This window comes from Schistocerca serialis, chromosome 1, assembly GCF_023864345.2.
Source record: "Schistocerca serialis cubense isolate TAMUIC-IGC-003099 chromosome 1, iqSchSeri2.2, whole genome shotgun sequence".
Taxonomy (NCBI): Eukaryota; Metazoa; Arthropoda; class Insecta; order Orthoptera; family Acrididae; genus Schistocerca; species Schistocerca serialis.
The window spans coordinates 730,868,674-730,890,858 of NC_064638.1; positions in this window are offsets into that span (position 1 = coordinate 730,868,674).

Sequence of the window (22,185 nt, forward strand, 5' to 3'; positions counted from 1 at the left end):
TACAGGACAAAAACTGTACAAAAAAGAGATTGGAATACATCCTACTGATTTCAGCCTCTTCAAGAAAAGGAGTGCAGTTGCACTTCATGCATATACAGATAAATAAAATTGTGACTACCAGCCTGGTGTGAGCGTCTCGATTTGACGCCATAAGGGTGGCTTGTATGCCAGTGCCATATCCAGTTGAAGACTCTAATTGATAATTAGATCATGCAGAGCTACCAAATTGCAGGAAAACACTTGCCTACAAAAGGCAAAGATCTCAAGTTAAAGTACCGCTCTTACAAACATTTTTTTTAATTTTTGAGGAAGTTCCAGGTCAGATGATTTATATTTTGTCTGGTAAGCTTATGACAAGGAGAGTGCCCAAGTGGTGGGACTGACTTTTTGAAACCAAATGTATGGTTACGTAGCTTAAGATCCCAGGTATCACACCCTGCAGCCATTCACCCTGGTGGACCCTCATTTGCGAGTAACTGACGAAAAAATTTTGGAATTTCCTGTGATACTCAGTCCCGTTAAAAAAAGTTCCTTTAAATAGTTTGGTTGCATGCTGTAATGAATAGGGTAGTAACTTAACATGCAGGAGTTTGTGGATTCGAATGATCATTATGGAAATTACTTTGATCATTATTTTATTCAATTTATTTGTTTAAATGCAATTTTTATTTCCTTTCCTTCATCACATGATTTTAATCACTGTATGAACTTTTTTCATTTATTTCATTTTTCATTCATTTTACAATTGGAATTATTGTAAATATGATTTTAATTATATTTAACTACTACAGTATTCAATTATTTGAAAATTCCTATCTATCAGTTAAAAACCAAATTATGAAATAATCTATTTATATGGAAGTGTGGCCATGGGAAAAATGTATATTTACCAGATGTGCACTGTGTTTTGCATGGTAATCATCATACAGACATTTAAAACATAACCTAAATATCTACAGATATATGGACAAAATAACTCAGATGAACATTTAAGTGGAAGAAGAGTGTATAAGTACAATGTAATTTATATAAAATGAGAAAGAAATATAATTAACACAATAATGTGGACGAAAAAGCAGGATGATAAAACAAAAGAAATTGAAATGAAACTAAAACACAAAGTTACTTAAAAACAAATGAACAAAGTTTTCAAGTGGAAAAAGAATGATAGGAAGAAACATGAGCGCAAAAGAAGAAGTTGATATTATTATTAAAATGAAGTGACAAAGGAATGGAAATAAAAAATTATATTTAAATGAACTGATTGACTAATAAAGATGATCAAAGTTATTTTGATAAAAATTTATAATTTACTATACCTGGTGACATCTGAGCCCACAATCTCTTTTGATTTATTGTTACATACAACTTTAGTTCGTTTATAATTCTTTCACTTCCATTGACTTTATTTTTATTGTTGAATTTTTTGTATTATTATATTAATCAATTATTTTGTAACTAAATCAATCCATTTACAATTACCATGAACAGCAATTTTTTCACATGTTTTGTGTTTATGTTCTATTAAATCTTTCAACAGCAGAAGCTTTTAATTCTGAAAAAGTTGAGTTGTGATTAATTTTATATTTTTAATAACTTGTTGAAAATCTTTATTACAAAACTCATTGCCATTATCTGTTTGTCGTTTTGGTACTGCTCTTAGCTCCAAATTTTTTTTTCAAAAGCTTCTGAAATATTTTTACTGAAATTATCTTTAACTGGAATAGACCACACAAATTCTGGAAAAGCATCAATTATAGTTAATAAATATTTATATCCATTCTTTATTTTTGTGATAGCACTCAGTTTCCAAGAATCCATCTCTACTAAATCTGCTTGCCATAAACCACTTATACCAAAAGAAATAATATTTCTTCCTTTAAAATTTTTCTCATTGGTTTATCTAATTCATTAACAATTTCTTCCTGAATATTAGGCTGTAAACCATCAGATACAAAATTCTTTTAAAAAATTTCTTTTTTTATTTTTATGAAATGTACAAAGACATTCAGTTCTTTCTCTTCCACTTTTTGTTGTTACCCATTGAAAGTGGTAAGATCACTAAATTTTTTACACTTCAAACTCTAATTTGTTCATCTGTTTACATAAGATTAAATTCCTTCAGATACATTTATTTTTACACCTACTGGAATAGTTTTAATAGAATCCCTTAACCTCATAATTAAAATTTGTTCTATGTGCTATTTATACTGATCAGGTGGCAGGAGTTACATTGTAAATATTATCAAAGACACTTATTGAGATATCAGAATTGATAATTATAAATTTTTATTTACATTTTTACCAATAGCAACAACTTTTTACAGGTAAATATGCACTCAAAAAGTTATTTTTTGTCATTTCCTGTCATAATTGTAGATTAAAAGACTTGTTTAGCATGTGCCTTCATCTCTATCATATTAATCCTATCTACTGCATAATTAATGGAAGTTGACACGTTATTTATCTTTTTATGGTAATCTACTGCGGTATCATCATAAATTGCATTTCCTTTATTGAAATGTGAGAAGATACTGGTGTTTTCATCCCTTCTAACAAGATTTTTCAGTTCTTCCTTGTTGACATAGTTACTGAATCACATGAGAATACTCCTGTATTCAAATCTGATAATAAGATATTTTAATTCACTTTATAAATATTGTTTTGTAACTGTATCATAACTACTTGTACAACTTTTTATAAGTCTACCATACTTCCATGAAGACCAACAAAACTATTACTAACTGTGAAGATCTCACCCAATTTATCATAAATTCTTTTTCATTTCTTATGATTCTCCATATTTATTACCTCCAAAACATTATTAAATATATATTAATCTAACAATAGGTTTAACAGAAATACACATAAATGAACACAAATAACGACATCAAAATTTTCTATTCTCTCAACATTATAATATAGATTATTTTATCCAGAATTATATAGTAATTGTTGTAGTATGTTTCCACCAAATGAATCAAACACAATATTTTTAACATTATTCTTATAATAGCGTATCCAATGAATACCAATATTCTGAAAAACATGTAAACTTACTGCTCATATTCAAAAAATTTTATGTATTGGATAATTTATTAATTATAAAATGCATCTAAAAGATTAATTTTTAATTGCTTAGCAAGATTTTCTATATCAAATTTTTGATAAAGATTAATTATATTTTCTAATTATCTTCTGGAAATGTTTTGTTCCCAATTTTTTGTTACTCCACGTCCTTTCTTCTCTGTTGCTAGACTATGCCTTTTTCTTCTTGTTATTCTGCATCATTTTTTAGTTTATGGTGAAACAATTTTTCAACAGCAGCTGCTCCACCAGCTAAAAAACCACATACTCCTAACGCTGTAAGTAAAATTGGTAAAAATTCACCTTCATCTTTCTTTTTTGTTAAACATTCAATATTTTTTTTCACAACAGGTGTACCTAGTGTTATAGTTAAATTTCCACCAATTTTTAATCTATCTTTCTTCTTTGAGTCTGAGTTAAAAAATTATCTACTATATTTAACTGTTCATTACTTAGTTTAATGTTAATTACTTCAGGTTTAGTTTTATCACTAAGTGTCATAGAATATCTGACACTAAAATTATCCATTTGTATAGACTCCAATTTTATGAAGATTTAATGAAACGTATTTTGATTGAAAATTTTTTTAAAAACATATACTTCCCAATTATTTTCATAAAGTCCCACTACTAATTTCCTTTTACCAAATGTTATTCCTCTTACTACTGTTGTTGCTCATTTTCCATTATTTGAATCTTCAGAATATATTATTTTTTGCGTTTTTTGGTGTTCATTTCCATCTTCATGCCTTTTTCTAATTCTTTATTAGCTCTGTAAGGAATATCATGCTTTTTACAAGCCTCAACTAATTTATTTATTCCCTGATCACCTCTAGCTAATCTTTCCAATTTTGCTCATGAATTGCAATAATTGCAACCACTATGACTCATTTTGAATTCTTTACCATATTACTCAAAAATCTATTAAAATCAGGTATATCTTTTAGATTATTAACAATAAATTCTTTAAAATTATTTATTAACATTAGTGTTATTGCAAGTTTTTAATTATAATAATTTTTATTTCCTGCCAATTCTTCACCATGAATTGCTCCCAACTTATAGATTAAATCTTTACATCACTCATCCAATCATATTCAACTGGCTTTTCCATATATTTTCCTAATTAACACTCCAACTATTGTCTCATCTATACTTGAGTTTAAATCTGCTGATAATTTTAGGAAATAAGCATCGACAATTACTTTTAATGACTTATTATACAGTATTTAGTACCTCCACTTGATTTGATTTGATTTAGAGTCTTTTCAGATTATAAAGTTCCTGAACCAAACAGTACAGCTTCAAATACTGTAAAAATAGCATCCATTGTGATGATTCATTAAACTATCTGTACCTTCATGTGTCTTTTCAACAACTATTAATATATCTCCTTCAAATTTTACAAGTAATTTATCAACAAATTTCTATGTGCCAAGAAGCCTTAATCCAATAACTTGATCTTCACTGTGGTTAATATAATGTCACATTCTTTCACTTGTGTTTATTTTCTTTACATTTTGTTCTTTATTTTTTAACTTTTTTCTTTCTTAAACATTTCTTCATATTTCTTCAATGCATCTTGTATCTATGATTCACTCAGTGTAAAATATCCAACACTACTATCATAGTGTTTCATTGATTTAACATCGCTAAATCTTTAAGATAATGGTGATGTTGGTATGAAGGAACCATCTGATTCACATCCTCCGTATTTATTTCAGTTGCCTTCAATACCTTTCGCCTAGACCTTGATTTCCTTGTTAACTCTTTCCATCAAATCAATAAAAGGTTTTTTCATAATCTGTTCTAGGTTGTTACTTCCATTTTTTAATTTACACTTGTAATTGGACCTTTATCTTTCTATTTTATTCAGTTTCTTTAATAACTTCAGTCATACAAAACAAACAATTGATAAATATAAAAAATTAATAATTTCTTAACGTTTTTTATTATGTTTTATGCTTTTATAAATTCATGATTTATGTTTTATGTCTTTTTATAATTTTATGCTTTTTATGTTATGTTTTTATAATTTTATGTTATATAATTTGTTTTATGTTGCTACAGTTTTACATTTTTATGTTTTAGGTTTAATATCGTTGAAAAATCTTTAATTTTGTTTCAGTATGATCCTTCATTAATTTTTCTTGTCACATCTGTTATAAAAAAACCAGATTTATTGTCATTCTAACATTTACCACACTTTTGTTCAAACTCATCAGATTTTAAATCACCATCAATGAACTCATTGTACATATGATTTAAATAAAAATTTACATATAAAAATATTTTTAAAATGTAGATTATCCCTAACTAATTCTCTAGTAAAATATTCTTGAAGCATATCTTAATTTTCAAGAATAAAATCATCAAATGAAACAACTGAACTATCTTTAAATTCACCTTATGGTATAATTTCTTCATTATTTTTAATTAAAGTAGCAAAGTCAAAGACTCCATCTATATTTTTCTTTAATATTGTTTTACACATGTTTATAAGTTCTTGATTTTTGGTTAATCTAAACTTCTTACATAAATATATGTCATTAATTTTATCGCAATGTAACCTTATTTGAGTCATTAACATTCTCTTACCACAACTTCTTGGACCAATTGTAACACAACAAATGTAATTTTGTATAAGTTTATAACATTAATTTTTTGATTTCTTCTCTTGAATTCTGATTTCTGGTTATCAATCGGTATTCATTTAGTTAAATAATTTTATTAATATTAAAAGAAGCCATAATTTCAATTAAAATGTAATTCATAAGTTCTCAAAAAAGATTATCTGCTCCTATAAAAGATAGTTATAAAATGTAGCAATAGTTCGTTTTTATACAACTTTTTTAACCCAAAATACTACTTCAGAAGGTACTAAATTATATTATAATGGAGAAACTAGGATAATTCCGGTTGGCCAATATAGTTTAAAAAGATTTGAAAATTTTATTCAGCCTTAATGACCTTATATACATATATACATGCTTCTGATATGGTTGCACTATCGGTCAGAGAATGGCATTCACATATCGTAGGCGCCTTCCATGATCGCCAGTGGCGTACCTCGGCCGCACATAATGCCACCCCAAAACAGCTGGGAACTTCCACCATTCTGCATTCGCTGGACAGTGTGTCTAAGGCATTCAGCCTGACTGGGTTGCCTCCAAACACGTCTCTGACGATTGTCAGGTTGAAGGCATATTCAACACTCATTGGTGAAGAGAATGCGATGCAAACCTGACCGGTCCATAGAGCGTGTTGTTGGGCCCATATGGACCGCGCTGCATGGTGTCATGGTTGCAAAGATGGATCTCGCCATGGACGTCGGGAGTGAAGTTGTGCAACATGCAGCCTGTTGCACACAGTTTGAGTCGTATTACGACATCCTGTGGCTGCACGAAAAGCATTATTCAACATGGTGGCGTTGCTGTCAGGGCTCCTCCGAGCCATAATCCGTAGGTTGCGGTCATCCACTGGAGTAGTAGCCCTTGGGCGGCCTGAGCGAGGCATGTCATCGACAGTTCCTGTCTCTCTGTATCTCCTCCATCTCCGAACAACATCGCTTTCGTTCACTCTGAGACGCCTGGACATTTCCTTTCTTGAGAGCCCTTCCTGGCGCAAAGTAACAATGCGGACACTATCGAACAGCAGGATTGACCGTCTAGGCATGGTTGAACTACAGACAATACGAGCTGTATACCTCCTTCCTGGTGGAATGACTGGAATTGATCGGCTGTAGACGAAATGAATTAAAATTTATGCTGCAGCTGGGACCTGAAAGCGGGTCTTTTTGCTTTCTTAGGCAGAAATGCTAACCATTACACTACTCCACTACGATGGTCAACATTGCTGCACAAACTAACTAAGCTGAGAGCCCTCCCCAACACAAACTTCATTTTTTCCTTAGATATTGTCACTACGGCCAGGGTTCGCCGATATTGGCAAGCACCCCAGCATTGGACGTAATGGGACGTCCTTGTACCATTGATGATCGTATATATCTTATAATTAAATGTTTCCCTGACACATTTATGTCTCTTATTGTATGATCGAAGCAAACGAAATGAATTAAAATTTGTGCTGCCTAGCAAGCAAGAAGACCCGGGTTCGAGTCCCAACAGCAGCACAAATTTTAATTCGTCTCCTTCGATCATTATCATAGCTAATAATAAGAGACTTAAATGTCTCAGGGAAACAATTAATTATAAGCTCTATAAGATCACCAATGGTACAAGGACGTCCGATTACATCCAATGGTGGGGTGCTTTCCAATATCAGAGATCCCTGGCAGTAGTGACAATATGTAAGGGGAAAACGAATTGTAGTTTGTGTTGAGGAGGGCACTCAGCTTAGGTGGTTCGTGCAGCAATGTTAACTATTGTACTTTGGGGGTGCAATGGTTGGTATTCCTGCCTAGCAAGCAAGAAGACCAGGGTTCGAATCCCGGCTGCATCACAAATGTTAATTCATTTCGTCTGTTTCGATCATAATCTTATTAAAGTTTGGCACTCTGCTTACCATCAGTGATCGTAAAGATTTCACTAAAACCTTGATAACAGCTAACTGTGACCACGAAATCTGGCGATGGTGTCAGTCCTCCTTCACATGTTCACCGTTCAGTCCGACACACTTTTCACAGTGATGGATGGCTTGATAGAGACCTTAGTTGTTTAATTCTGTATTTTGACTGTTCAGAAAACATTCACCTCCTCGTTATTCAGCAAATGACTGTCATGTAGTGGTTTCTTCGTCCAAGGAAAAATGAGAAAGTCGGTGGATCCCATACCAGGAGAACACAGGGTCAGGCCCAAAGAAGTAGCATCTGTGACTGTGTCCTGTGCATATGAAGCTGGGATATTGTAGTGGAAGAAAACCGTTCACTTAGACAGCTTGTGGGGCGGCGGTTAAGTTGTAAAAATAATTATTGCTGTATAAATGCTTGCATGTTGAATCAGTTTCTGGCTTTTAGAATGTTGTTAATGCTGTCTTTCGCCGTTCTCAACACTGGCTCTCTATTTACTTTTTAGCACCCAGAAAGTGATTTAACAAACGTGAAGCCTGTAATTAGAGTTCCTAGTGCCCACTTCATCTGAGAATACCATTATAGCTGCAGCTTATAGCTCTGAGGAATTAGGAGATTGTCCGGGATTTCTAATCAAAAACGATTTTCCAAAATAGTTGAGTATATTCTGAAATTCACTGATAAAAAACACAAGTATCCCTACAACCTAACTAACAGAGCAGTTCAGAGTCTAATGCGCTGATGCAACTATAAATGTCCGAATTAAATGTTTAAAAAGAATGCTCGCCATAATTTGATGAAAATATTTCATCAAACGCCACGCTAAATATTTGGTAGAATGTCTGTCCCGCGACGGCACGTGAAAATACGACAATACGCAAACTGAAGCTAGATAATGAAAATCATCCCAGAATTAACACTTCACTTGAAATGTTTTCATGGTTCCGCGTATCTATAGTAACTTAATACGGCACCCGAGGCTGTTTGTAGCAGTGACACTGATGCGACGCGACTCCCAACACAGATGGCGTGTCATTCAGCGTCTGGAGAGAACTGGGGCCTTTCTTCCTCGCGCAGCGTTCTTATATATAAAGCCGTGGTGCGGACGGCGAAGGGAACGCCTGATCAAATCGACTCTCCCGACTAGCCGCTGGGCTAGTAACGCACCACTTCAAGTTACATAATAATTTATAGCTTCTTTTGCTGATGGCCGATGAAACTCTTAATTTAAACGTGCATTCAGCACGCAGGTAAGTATTGATAATAAATTTTTGACGTGGCTAAGTTAAATATTTTGGGCGAGAGAATTAATTTAATTACACTGCACGCAGTAGATGAGCTCTGAACTGGCCCTTTTGAGATCCGCTATCGCTATAATTTTATAGGTATTCAAAAGAAACTTTTCACATCTTCATAGTCATAGCGGACCTCCAACCTATTTAAATCTAAACATCCTAGCCTTATTTATTAGCCTACTTAATCTATCTTGCTTCCTTCAGTTTTGAGACGAAAACCAGAAAATCATGAATTTCCACTAAAATCTTAATTTGTGAAATCCAAAGTACTGTTTTTATTAAATCATTATGAAAGATGAATCTAAATTTAAATTTTGAAGTCTCTAGCTCTTTTCTGTTGCGCCAATGATTTTTTCAGAAAAATGTTCAAATTTCGAAAATGGCTGAAGTTATCGAACTGATATTTAACACACATTAATTTAGTATTATTCCTGACATGCTAGAAAAGTTTTAGGTCATTTGCTTGATTTTTAAGGTATTGCGCAACATTTATGACGTCAGAGCTAGTTACAGCAGACTGGCTGGCACACAATGGAAACTGATGTGAATTTACTACAGCGTGAGTAGGCTGCTTCCCTACACGCTTCCCATGACGTTTCTCCTTCACAGCCTCCCATAATATCGTCAGGAGATTTTGGTACCGTGCTCCTACACAGCTTTGCCCGTTACAGGGATAATCTGTCAGCACAACACCATGGCAGTCCCAGAATAACACTCAGCATAACCTTGCCGGATAATGGTTGCGTCTGTGCCTTTTTCGACGGTGATGACCACCAGATGTTTCTACAGCTTTATTTGTTTCTTTATCTCAGGGTCGTAGTCATACGCCTAACACTCATGTACAGTGATTTGGCTGCTAAGGAAGTCATGTGGATTGTTCTGTCACAACATATCCGATGATATTTCGGCTCTGCGTGCTTTGGGTACTGGTTTCAACAGTCATGGATCAGTTTACAACATCTTGTAGGACATACTCAACAGCATCGCACACTATGTTCCACGAGTGTAAACGTAGCCTTGCTTATACCTTTACAGTCGTCTAACCCAGCACTCTGTGCTGTTCAGTATGTCCTCCAAGATGCTGCAAATTGATCTACGCCCGTTTTTCAGTTTTTGCACTTTCGCCTCGAATGTTCTGAGCCGGTCCTCGATCACCAGTCCCTCTACTTCTCTTGCGATTCTCTGTTCTTTACAGAGAGATGACCTGCCAGTTTGTATTTCGTCACTCAGACTTGTTTTACCACAGTGGAAGCGTGTGCGCTACCTTGTCACACAGTCACATAACGGTGCAATGTTGGCGTACACTTCACCAAATTACCATGTATTGCTGCACTGTTACTCCACTTAAAATGTGGAAAACGAATAACCATACAGAACCACTTCATGAATGGCGTCCGCCATTTTCTTTTACTACCTCTGTTTAGTGGTGTGCTATGGTACGGTGGCTCGAGGATTTGAGTGTGTAGGGGAGACGGGAGCCCATTTACTCATGGGGCATGTTTACGCAGAGCACTTCTCTCGCCAACCATTTTCGCTAGAGCGCTACCAACAATGAAAACCTAGTACTGCCATCTACCGAAAGCTCTCACAAATTTCATGGCACAAGTTCACTGAAAAGTCTTAGCGCAGGTAACGTATTGTGTTTTTGTGCAAGGCGAGTAAATTTTGTTATTCAAATATCGAAGCTCCTAGGGAATATATAAGTTTTAGAATCGAGAATAGATAAATATCATTTCGTTTACAGGATATTGTTCTACTTCAAGAGGTACATTCGCGTAATTTATAAGCCTGAAAGCTACTACCGTAGTTTCGAAACTAATTCAGATATGGTGATGGGGCACGTTTATGCAGTTGTGTTTTGGGGCCCGTTTATGCACTAATTTTCATTGCCATTCTGATCGGCCAGTCAAGGAAATCTTAAGAAAACAGCTGTTGCAAACGCAATCTAAAAACATGAAGGCACAGAAGAATAAAAGATAGAAAATGGTAAAAAGCTATTTTAACGAATGAATAGCAAACAGGAAGACTTAACTCTTGAGAACGAGGACTGATAAGGGCAAAAATTGTTAAAAGCAACAAGAAGGGCAAATGTGGATAGGCGTACTTTTAATACCGTTAGTGGTGTGTTGTTCAAAGGCACGTCACATGATAATTCCCCACTCTCTCCTGCCTTTCGCCGTCTTCTTCAGATCTGAGTAATTTCCGCATCCCTAACTGTCGTCTGTCATTTCTTATCCTCCTTCCTCTCAATCTCCTCTCACAAACTAGTCCTTCCAAAGTGTCTGTTACCAAGCACTCATGTCTCAACGAATGGCCTCAGTAGTCTTTCTTCCTTTCTCTGATTTACTACAGAAGTCTGATGAATAGGACGAAACCTGCCTTGGTATATACTGCTTCAATCGACACAAGTAGTCAACATCAAGAATCTCAGAGTTGTAATTACAACCAACGTCGTCAATTACTTACTGGATATATTCCAATCCCTGTGTCCTCTACAGTTTTTACCCTCTACAGCTCGTGTAGTACCACGGAAATTATGCCCTGATGTCCTTGACAGGTCTACTATCATCCTCTCCCGTCTTCTTGTCAGTATTCTCCATATGTTCCTTTCCTCGACGATTCTGTGGAGAACCTCCTCGTTCTTTACCTTATCAGTCCTCCTAATTTTCAATGCTCTTCTGTAGCACCACATCTCAAATGCTTCGATTCTCTTCTGTTCCATTTTACCCACAGTGCAAGTCTCACTACCATACAACGCAGGGTTCTCGACGTACATTCTCAGAAGTTTATACCTCAACTTAAGACCTATTTTTGATACTAGCAGACTTCTCTTGGCCTGGATTGCCCTTTTCCCAGTGATAGTCTGCTTTTTACGTCCCCTATGCTCCGTCCGTCATGTGTAAAATTTGCTGCCTAGGTAGCAGAATTCCTTAACTTCAGTTACTTCGTGATCTCCAATTTTGATTTTAGGTTTCTCGATGTTCTCATTTCTGCAACTTCTCATTACATTCTTTTTTTTTTCGATTTACTCTCAGTCCATATTCTGTACTCATGAGACTGTTCATTCCATTCAACACTTTTTCTGAAAATGGCAGTGTCATCAACGAAACTAGTCATTGATATCGTTTCACATTGAATTTTAAATCCACTTCTGAACCTTTCTTTTATTTCTACCATTGTTTCTTCGAAGTATAGATTGAACAGTAGGGACGAAAGACTACATCCCTGTCTTATACACTTTTTAATCTGAGCACTTCGTTTTGTACTTCTAGTCTTATTGTTCCCTCTTGGTTCAAAAAATGGTTCAAATGGCTCTGAGCACTATGGGACTTAATTTCTGAGGTCATCAGTCCCCTAGAACTTAGAACTACTTAAAACTAACTAACCTAAGGACATCACACACATCCATGCCCGAGGCAGGATTCGAACCTGCGACCGTATCCCTCTTGGTTTTTGTACAAATTGTATATTACCCGTCTTCCCCTATACTTTACCCCGGTTTTTCTCAGAAATTCGAACATTATGCACCATTTTACATTCTTTAACCTTTCCTCCATCTCGACAAATCCAATAAACGTGTCTTGACTTTCCTTCAGTCTTGTTTCCATTATCAGCTGATACGTTAGAAGTGTGTCTCTGGCGCCTTTACTTTTCCTAAAGCCAAACTGATCGTCATCTAACAAATCCTCAACTTTCTTTTCCATTCTTCCGTACATTACTCTTGTCAGCAACTAGGATTCATGAGATGGTAAGCTGATTGTGCGATAATTCTCGCACTTATCGGCTTCGGAATTGTGTGGATAATGTTTTTCCTATAGCTCAATTCATGGAATCAATACTAGAAATAAGAATAATCTTCACAAGGATTTAAAGTCACTTAGTCTTGAACAAAATGGTGTGCATTATTCAGGAACACACATTTTCAGTAACTTGCCGGAAGCCATAAAAAGTTTAACAACCAATGACATTCAGTTTAAGAGAAGCCTGAAGGATTTATTGGTGACCAACTCCTTCTACTCCATTGATGAATTTCTCAGTAAAACCAACTGACATATATATATATATATATATATATATACATATACATATATATATATATACATATATATATATGTATATATATACAATCTAACTTCTGCACTATTTCAGTGCAGTAATGTGTTCATTGTAAATAAGTATTATAGTAGTTGTATGACACGTTTATTACCTTATAAATAAATAAAAACCTTTTTTATTTTAAATTCAGTACATTAGTATTTGTAAAATGACTCGTTCATACAGTGTTCATTAAAAAATGACGATCATTCCACTTGGGACCTGTGGAATGCTACATTAGCTTATTTGTTTTAGTTGTAAATATTTGTCATGTATTGTTGTTTTTCTGACATGTTCTACATCCTGGAGGACCTCCTCACTACGGATCAATTGTAATGAAAGTAAATCTAATCTAATCTAACAGTGTGAAGATATATCGCCAGTCTCATACATTCTGCACGCCAAATTGAATAGCCAGTTTGTATCAACTTACCCTAATTATTTTAGAGATTCCGATGGAATGTTACCTACCCGTTCTGTCTTGTTTGATCTTAAGTTCTCCAGAGCTCTTTTAAAATCTGATTCAAATGCTGGACCGCTTATCTCTTCCCTGTCGACTCCTGTTTCCTCTCCTACAACGTTATCAGATGAGTCTTTTCTCTTGTACAGGCCCTCAGTGTACTCTTACCATCTATCCACTCTCTCCTCTGCATTTTACAGTGGAATTCCCATGGCACTCTCAATGTTATGCTCTGTGGAGCGGTGGGTTGGTTTTTAAGAAGATGAAGTATTTATTGTTCCCTCGCCGTCTTTTACAAGAGCCTGAAAACTATGTTTGCGGTTAGCCATAAAGCGATGGAGAACATACTGACCATAGTTTCCAGTCTGTTAGTCCACATTCTTCTTGTGCTCACTGAAAGAAATATTTCTACTTTCTGTTTACACAGCGGAATCAGGAACTATGATTATAAATAAAAGTTTTATGTTTTAACTGATTCATATATTCAATAAAAGTTCACGCGCCAAAACATAGTTATATCCTGATAATAATACATTATAACAATTTCTCTATCATAAACAGCACTATAACCAGTTCAGAGGAGACCTCTACGATAAGTTCCAATTAAATGATCTTTCGCCCTGACTTCTAATCATCAACGTTAATTGCCCGCTACAAAAGTGGAAAATAATCTCACGACTAGTCACCCTGTTTTATTAACATTACGAGCGGCACACAGGCAGTTACTTCCGTGAAATCTAAACAGTCCTCGCCAGTTCACTTCCTATTTGTACTGAAAACATGCGTTTAGCAGCAGAATAGCTGTGACGTCATCCGAGGCAGCGCCTAAGCAGGCGTTTGACTGAAGTGGACAGAGTGACAGCTCGGTGCGAAGTGTGTCTTCCTGCTGCCTCTCAGGCCATATTTATATATGGGCTCAGCGGACGGCCGAACGGAACATCTGCCGTCATTTGCTCTATGCCCGGGTAGCGGTGTCTAAATGGCCGCTTTCTCCGACATGTATTATTTAACAACTCGGTCATGAATCAATTTACAATCTTCCTAATTTTTATGTGAATGGAGTTAAGTTGGCTTTAATTACAGAAAAAAGTTTAGCTCGAATGCATTTAAATTTCGCCGGCTAGAATTTTTAGAACGGAACCGACCGTAGAACGTGACCTCTGAACCACATCTTTAAGAGGCCTTGTATTCATTGGTATTTACATCAAAGTCTTGAAGCTTGTTATGGCTTTATTATTCAATGGATGTAATCAAGTACTGTGATCAGAACTTTCTATCATTAATATAAATGATACTTATTCTATTACAAATAAGGACGTTCTTATTCCAGATTTAGTTTTTAGTCGATTACTTGAAAACCATTAGGGGTAGCTTAATGGAGTCACATAGTTAATGTTTTTATATCAAACTGAAGCTTCATACCAATTTTCATCTTTCTAAGTATAATATTTAGCACCTTCAGCTTGTAAAAATGTTGATTTTGACCAAAATATTATTCCGGTCAAGTTGAAACTAATAACAGTTAATTGTGGCGTACACTTACACATCCTGAACAATTTGTGACCTCCTTAGCTTTACTATTTATCACCACTTGTTTTTTATTTAAAATTATGTATTTGCGGAAACATATTCATGTGATCGTTCTGAGATTTAACAACTTAAACATTAATATACTGAAGCATATGTTGAGAAAGTTTGGAAAGGCTACTTTAATATTTTAACTTCATCCTTAGATCATGAAGCAATACTTTGTATGCTACGCACAGGCACGTTATGATGACGTAGCGCTAGTAGCAGTGAACTGTGGCAAGTCCCGGCACACTCGCTCAAATGATACAGCGCTTGTTTCGCCAATGCTCTTGCTTTTGATTTCACCGAAGATTGTTTTGACTTTTCTGTATGCTGAATCCCTCCTTCCGACAATCGTTTCTTTTTTGATTTCTTCACTTCTTCGTGCAGCCGTATTGCCTTAGCTTCGCTGCACTTCCTATCTATTTCGTTCCTAAGTGGCTTTTATTTCTGTATTCCTGAATTTCCCTAAACATTTTAGTACTTTCTTCTTTCGTCGACCAACTGAAGTATTTCCTCTGTCATCCACGGTGTATATACAGTTATCTTTCTTTACCTGCGGTTTTCTTTCCGATTTCTGTGATTGCCTTGTTTGAAATATTCATTCAACTGATCTGCTTACTGAGCTATTCGTTATCGCAGTATCTGTGGCGTCAGAGAACTTCAAGCGTATCTCTCCATTCCTTAGAACTTCAGTATCACGCTCCCTTGTGCATTGATTCTTCCTGCCTAGTCTCTTGATCTTCAGTCTACTTTTCATCATTACTAAATTGTTATCTGAGTCCGTACCTGCTGCGGGGTAAGCGTTAAAATCCAGTATCTGATTTCGGAATCTCTTTCTGACCATGATATAATCCAGCTGAAATCTTCCCGTATCGCCCGGGCTTTTCCAAGTATACCTCCTCGTCTTGTGATTCTTGAGCAGAGTATTCTCTATTACCGACTGATATTTATTGTAGAACTCAATTAGTCTTTCTCTTCTCTCGTTCCTACTACCAAATCCATATTCTCCCGTAACACTGTCTTCTACTCCCTCCCCTTCAAACGCATTCTAATTTCCCATGATTATTAGATGTTCATCTCCCTTTATGCACTGAACTGCCCATTCAAAATCCTCACATACTTTCTCTGTCTCTTCATGTTCTGCTTGCGAGGTCGCCATGCCTAACTGACTATTCTCATGAAAACAACTCTATCTCTTAAATGTTCACAGTAGCTCTCTGCCCTGCTTTCCTATCCATAACGAATCCTCCTGCCGTTATAGCATTTTCTGTTGCTCCTGATATTACCCTACACTTGTCTGACCAGGAGTTTTTGTCTTTTTTCCGTTTCACCTCACTGACCCCATTATACGTACATATTGAGCGTCCGCATTTCCCTTTTCAGATTTCGTAGCTCCCCTGCCACGTTCAAATTTCAGAAATTTCACTCTCCAACTTCTAGAACGTTACCCTTTCATTGGTTATTCAATCTTTTCCGCGCCCTCGGCTATCGCCTCACGGAGATCTGAATGATGAACTAATCCGAAACCTTTAGCCAGCGGTGAGATCCTCATGACACTTGTATTAACTACGGGTCAGATGTCCTGTGGGCACACATTGTGTGTCTTACAGGCGGTGGTTTCCACTACCTTCTGCATCCTCGTGCCGTTGATCATTACTGTTTTACTTACTCATTTTCGAGTTCTATGTCATGCGTAAACTTGTTGCCTTAGGTGCGTAAATCTGCCGCATATTCGGGGCATGTTTAGGAGCTCGCTTTCTACTTACATGAAATTATTTTGCCGTCTTAAATGTAATGCCAAGGTAAAAGCGTATACACCAAGTTATACTTTAAAAACTATATACTTTAAAAATCATATATGTACCCCTATCTTCCCTACTGGGTTTGCAGACATGTATCTACCAACAAAAAAAAGTAATTATGTAACGATATTTTTCTACATGATAGTGTAAATTCCCATAGTATCTCATTACAAATCCGTACCTAAAAACCTGTATAGTTCTATAGAAGTTATCTGAATTTTACAGAAAGTACGGTGATTACGTCTTAACCACAGTGAATCTTTGACATTTCCTGGAATTTGTTTATTGACTGGCCGTCCTCGTGCCTTCTTCTTGCAGGCGATTAATGTTGTCAGTGAGTACGAGGTCGTCTCATTTGTTTCACATAATGTAAGTGAATTACATACAGCTAAATCCCACTCTTTCGATGACGGTCAGGTCGATCAAATGACTGTCCGCTGCGGTCTGCACAGGGTTTACACCCTTTGGGCTATACGACAGCCACCATAAAGCGTGGAGCCATATTATTAATTTAAGTGGCAGCACACGCGGTCATCATAGCGAGTTCCGTTGATGGTAACGCAGTTGGCTGTAAAATTTTCATAGCAGTGATACACGTGCAGAAATAGGCTTCTGCAGATCGCAGTAACGAAGGACAGTAAACAGATGCGAACAGCACACAGCTTCAGCTCTCCACCCGCTGCTCTTGTGCCAGTCAAGGGTGGTCACTTCCATTTGGTGGAAAACAATTCTCTGCACATAAAGAAGTGTAATATTTATCATGATCTGGTCAACAACCATTATCAGACGTGGACAGACAAATTTTTGCTCAGAAATAATTTGCTGATGGGTATGAAAGCCATAGTTCCTCTTAATGGAAATTCCAACTCTCAAATGCAGCTTATCGAAGCGATAAATATCTGTTCACCGCCTTCAAATTTCCTTTTGGGCCTTTACATAGCGAACACTACAGTATCATGTCGTAAATTTGCATGCACCGATGACTCTGTCATAACTGGCAGTGGGAAATTCTTTGAAGATATGGAGTTCATAATCACTAAGCTCATGTAATAGTATATACATCCTCACTGAAACAAGACAGCATTATGCTGCTGCACGTCAGTGCTTTGGAGATGCACACAAAGGTCTAACTTTCTATGAATGGGCAATGCAAAAGCATGAGGACGCTCACAAATACACTGACGGAAAAAAATCGTAAGCCAAATAATAATTAATGGAGAATAATGAAACATAGGGAATACATTTTCCAGATAACATTGCAAGTGATTAACATTGCAAGCTCACAGGTTAATGTAAGCGCGAGATAAGTCATACAAATGTGAAATGCTGTACATTTATAACCGGTGTAATGTTGCTTGCAAGCACGGAAACGAACATGTATTGTGTTGTACAGACGGCGGATATCACTTTGTTGGCTGAAGGTCCATTACTGTTGCACTTGGTCAGCCAATACAAGGAGGGTTAATGCTGTTTGTGGATGACAGCGGAGTTGTCGTCCGATGATGTCTTACACTATGTATTCAAAAGCATCCGTACACGTGGCTGAAAATGACTAACAAGTTCGTAGCACCCTCCATCGGTAATGCTGGAATTCAATATGGTGTTGGCCCACCCTTAGCCTTGATGACAGCTTCCACTCTCGTAGGCATACGTTCAATCAGGCGCTGGAGGGTTTCTAGGGGATTGGCAGCCCATTATTCACGGAGTGCTGCACTGAAGAGAGGTATCGATGTCGGTCGGTGAGCCCTGGCACAAAGTCGGCGTTCCAAAACATCCCAAAGGTGTTCTATAGGATTCTGGTCAGGCCGGTCCATTACAGGGATGTTATTGTCATGTACCACTCCGCCATAGGTGCTCGATAGTTTTGAAAGATGCAGTCGCCATCTCCAAATTGCTCTTCAACAGTGCGAACAAAGAAGGTGCTAAAAACATCAACGTAGGCCTGTGCTGTGATAGTGCCACGCAAAACAACAAGGGGTGCAAGTCCCCTTAATGAAAAACACGACCGCACCATAACGCCACAGCCTGTTGGCGCTACACACGTTGGAACATGACTTTCATCGGTCATTCGGCATATCCACACCCTGCCATCGGATCGCTTCATTACATACCGTGAGTCGACATTCCACGCAACGTTTTTCCAATGATCAATCGTCCAATGTTTACGCTCCTTATACCAAGCTAGGCGTCGTTTGGCATTTACCGGCGTGATGTGCCGAGCAGCCGCTAGGCCATGAAATCAAAGTTTTCTCACCTCTCGTCTAACTGTCATAGTACTTGCAGTGGATCCTGATGCAGTTTGGAATTCCTGTGTGGTGGTCTGGATAGATGTCTGCCTATTACACATTACAACCGTCTTCAACTGTCGGCGGTCTCTGTCAGTCTACAGACGAGGTCGACCTGTACGCTTTTGTGTCCCTTCACGTTTCCACTTCACTTTCACATCGGAAACAATGGACCTAGGGATGTTTAGGAGTCTGAAAATCTCGTACAGACGTATGACACAAGTGACACCCAATCACCTGACCACGTTCGAAGTCCGTGAGATCCGCGGAGAGCCCCATTCTGCTCTCTCACGATGTCTAATGACTACTGAGGTCACTGATATGGAGTACGCCAGTGGAAATGGAACGGTTGGCAGAACTGGAGCGCTGGGTGGAAGGCACACACAGGTGTGTTGGTCCTGCTTAAACACAGGAAATAGCAAGACGGACGTCGTATCACCTAACTGCTGGAGCACAACAGGGTCGCGACCGGCCGGTTTTGTAGCCGAACCGGAAGGATTATACTTCGGGAACGCTGAAAACCTTGGACGCAGGTGAAAGGCACGAAGAAGCGACACCTCGGAAACCACGCAGGCTGGGTTTTTTCCAAGGATTTTTACTCAGAATCGTACCATTGTACGAGTATAGTTTTTTTCCTCGCAAACTTACCGCGCTGGACGACAAAAGACTAATATATGGTTGGTCGGCGTTCGGAAGAATCTGTAGAGAGCGAGAATATTCCGTGGTTTCGGAAATATGATTCATTTTCAGAATTACGATGGTGGGAAGCCAGCGCTGAAGAGACGAGGTCTTCCGTTGTGAGCGCCCGTTTGTGACGGTGGCACGATATCAGCTTTTGTTGGTACGGACGGACTTGCTGTCTTTGCTCTCAGTAGAGTTTATAGTTAGAACAGTTAGAAACTGTACTGTTGCGAACCTATACGATTCTGGACTTCACCTCCGGGTTGGAAGTCGTCGTTGAGAACGCAACGTTCAATAATTGAGAGCATTTCCTCTGCCTATACTTACGTTGTGACGTTATCTGAACTCCGTCCTTGTGGTTGGGAGTTCACGTTTCTCGTCTGTAGAACACAGAGAGGAGAAGACAGTATTAGAGTATATTAGTCAGAGGACCACCTTCTGCCGTCCTAGTGTTTGAAAGAGTTTATTTGTGGTTGGAGTTCTTCCATCGTCGCAGACGAGTACGAGAACCATCACTTCGACGCACCGGACGCAGTACATACTGTGATATCGCAAATTGCTTCGGCTTATTAGGACTATAAAAGCTAAACAGCTGTGATCACGTTAGTTTATTTCCATTGAGCTTCCACACCACCGTAGATCATCTTTGAAACTAGTGTCTTCTAGTGTTTGGTACGTAGATGATGTCAGTCATTTCGCGTTATTGATATTAGACCACGCAGTTATAATAACGGTCAGAGTTGGGCAATTTATCAGTAATTTACTTAGGAAATGTAAACTTTGTAATATAAAGGTTTTTTAAATCTACAATAAATATGTAAACAGAAACAACGTTTATCATTTAGTAGGATTAGTGCCTTCATCATTCATTTTTGTTTAGATTGTAATTTATAGAATTAAGAGATCCTAAAATCTGCTTCAGGGGGTAGACAGGGCGAAATCTTCATTTTAGTGTTTATTATTTTCCGTTGCGCACATTCATTTTACACCCGCTTGGAGTAGCATCATAGAAGTTTGAGGACCAAATTTCCAGTAAAATTGGCCGTATGAAACCCATCTTAGTGTAAATAGCCCATAAGTGCTATGCAAGATTGAAGATGAGTTCAAATGGTTCAAATGGCTCTGAGCACTATGGGACTCAACTGCTGTGGTCATCAGTCCCCTAGAACTTAGAACTACTTAAACCTAACTAACCTAAGGACATCACACACATCCATGCCCGAGGCAGGATTCGAACCTGCGACAGTAGCGGCCATGTGGTTCCAGACTGTAGCGCCTTTAACCGCTCGGCCACTCCGGCCGGCTTGAAGATGAGTACTTGTACGTAAAAACAGAGGGAAATTCAGATTTTGATAAGAGTGTATGTGGAGTTAAAATGCAGGGAAATTAGAATATACTCGCTGTGCTAAGTCAAAATAGCTAGACAAAACACAAATATTTCGAAACTAGTTCATATTTCCTATGTATAACTGGCACACAGATCTTTCACATTGGTGTTTGGATTTAGTAGGCCCTGGGCTCGAGTCCTGGTGAGGAATTTTCTAGTACGTTTTGCTGTTATCATCATCTCTTATATTTATTTTGTATATCCATAAAGTTGACATTGCCTATTGTTTTTACCCATCGTGATAACTTGTCAAGTCGTGGTTTTGACTCCCAGAAGAGGTAGATTTTCAAATATTTTGCGATTTATGACATTTATTGGACTTTTTCATAAATTAAATGAATTTCTCAAGTGGTTCATAACTCTTACCTAACCTCGTCTTCAAGGTCGTTTTTCATCGTTTAGCCTATGTGCATTTTCTTAGCTTTATTTTGACCTTTTTTTCGGTCAGTCGTGGGTTGCTAACTTTGTTTATGAGGGGATTACCTTGTTGCATTCACATGTTTCGTCACCACATCACCTCTTTCGTACCAGGCAGAGAACCACAAAACTCAAACCACTATTACCTCTTTCAGCTACAAACATGCATTCACATATTTCTTTCCACAGACTCAATGACACACGCAAATACACTGCCATATAAGGGGGCCACGCTACCACACATCCAAATGCACGTAAAACACAAATCCACACACATAACCATGCAATACATACACACCGTGGCGCCCACACACATGCATATCAACGACGTCTCTGCATGTACGCATACGTTATTCAAGTACACAAAGATGTTACTGAAAGAAGAAATAAGAGACCTCGACAGGACTTTAAAGTCACACCCTGCAAGTTACACACAATGTCGACAGTCCAGAGCTTGTCACCATATGCCACCGCTCTCGAGACAACCGCTAACGCTCCATTTTGCCCTGTGCCACTGTGGGGAGATTTAGTGGTCACTAGGAGCTGTGTGACACGGTGGAACTAACTTTTAAGTAGC